Below are 2041 nucleotides of genomic sequence, written 5' to 3' on the forward strand. Positions count from 1 at the left end.
CCCCCCACCCGCAGAGGTGAACTGGACCCTTTTGGCACCTGTACTGGATTAAAGGGGAACCCTGCCAGTAGCTCCACAGAGTTAAGATTTTAGATTGAGTTACAGAGAATGGGGGCGGAGCTACAAAGACCAGGTGCTGGCTCTGTATAAAGGTTTCAACAATCTGGGTCTGTTCCTGGGCTTTTTGGGGGTGTTGATCGGTGGGGCACCAGGCAGAGGTGAATTACTGTTGACAATTAGATTTACCTGAGATTTTAAAAAGTCAAATCTGATTGGCGGGTTCATCACTTTAAAACCAACCTTAATCTAAAATAATTGACTAAAAAACAGGAAGAAACAAACAGCTACAATGTGAGGTTGTATATGTAGGTCAGAGATTTATTTTGGTAAATACACGAAAAAATGGAAACCTTTCAAATGTTTTAAAAAAATGTCAGGAAGTACAAGACATGAATATGATGAATCACCTGCTCAGAGACAGAATGATAAATTTACACCTGTTTTTACTTTCATTTTCTGTTGGAGTTTGAAAGCAAAAAAGCAGGGAGTATACATGAGAGCCCACTTAATGAGAATTCAGATGGCTGATTAACAAGTGAAAAACAGGTGAGCTGATAAACAGACAAAGAGCAAGTGAGCTAATTAACAGGTGAAGATCAGGTGAGCTGATAGCAGTTGAGTTGATTAATAGATAAAGAGCAGGTGAGCTGATTAAGTGGGAAAGAGCAGGTGGCCTGATTGACAGATGAAAAACAGGTGAGCTGATTAACCAATAAAGATCAGGTGAGCAGATCATTCGATGAAGAGCAGGTGAGCTGATTGGCAGATGAAGAGCGGATGAGCTGGCTGACCGTACAAGCATATGAGCTGAATGAAAGATGAGGAGCAAGTGAGCTGTTTAAACAAACAAAAAGCAGGTGAGCCGATTATGGATGAAGAGCAGGTGAGCTTACTAACAGATGAAGAGCAGGTGTGCTGATTAATGGATGAAGAGCAGGTGTGCTGATTAATGTATGGAGAGCAGGTGTGCTGATTAATGGATGAAGAGCAGGTGAGCTGATTAATGGATGAAGAGCAGGTTTGCTGATTAGTGGATGAAGAGCAGGTGTGCTGATTAATGGATGAAGAGCAGGTGTGCTGATTAGTGGATGAAGAGCAGGTGAGCTGATTAATAGATGAAGAGCAGGTGAGCTGATTAATGGATGAAGAGCAGGTGTGCTGATTAATGGATGAAGAGCAGGTGAGCTGATTAATGGATGAAGAGCAGGTATGCTGATTAGTGGATGAAGAGCAGGTGAGCTGATTAATAGATGAAGAGCAGGTGAGCTGATTAATGGATGAAGAGCAGGTGTGCTGATTTACAGATGAAAAACAGATGAGCTGATTAACCAATAAAGTGCAGTAGAGCTGATTAACTGATACAGAGCATGTGGGCAGATCATTTGATGAAGAGCAGGCGAGGTGATGAACAGACAGAGAACAGGTGGGCTGATTAGCAGATGAAGATCTGATGGGCTAATTAACAAATGAAAAACAGGTGAGCTGCTTATGAATACTTATTTTCTGTTGCCTCTTATGCAAACAAAAAGCAGGTGAGCTGATTGACAGAAAATGACTTTTAAACGAAGATCATCTGATTTTGGGAAATGACAGTCATTTTGGATGACACAATAACAACAAAATAAAACCCACAAAACTAATCTCAGCTTTAAAAAAAACCTTAAACCATGACATAGTTTATATTCATTATAATCTGTTTTATTAAATAAAAAATACAATTCATGATATATTTTTCAGAGTTAGGAATTTTAAACTCTGTCCCACATTTTAGTTTTAAATATTTACAACAATGTTGTGCACATTTCCCCCCTGAACCTGCTCACATTGGCCTCAGAGTTATTAGAAGTGATGGAGCTGCATGTTAAACCACAGAGGCTGAGTTTCACACACACATAACCCTGACATGTGTGTGTGTGTGTGTGTGTGTGTGTGTGTGTGTGTGTGTGTGTGTGTGTGTGTGTGTGTGTGTGTGTGTGTGTGT

The sequence above is a fragment of the Austrofundulus limnaeus genome, unplaced genomic scaffold (assembly GCF_001266775.1).
Source record: "Austrofundulus limnaeus strain Quisiro unplaced genomic scaffold, Austrofundulus_limnaeus-1.0 Scaffold85, whole genome shotgun sequence".
NCBI lineage: Eukaryota > Metazoa > Chordata > Actinopteri > Cyprinodontiformes > Rivulidae > Austrofundulus > Austrofundulus limnaeus.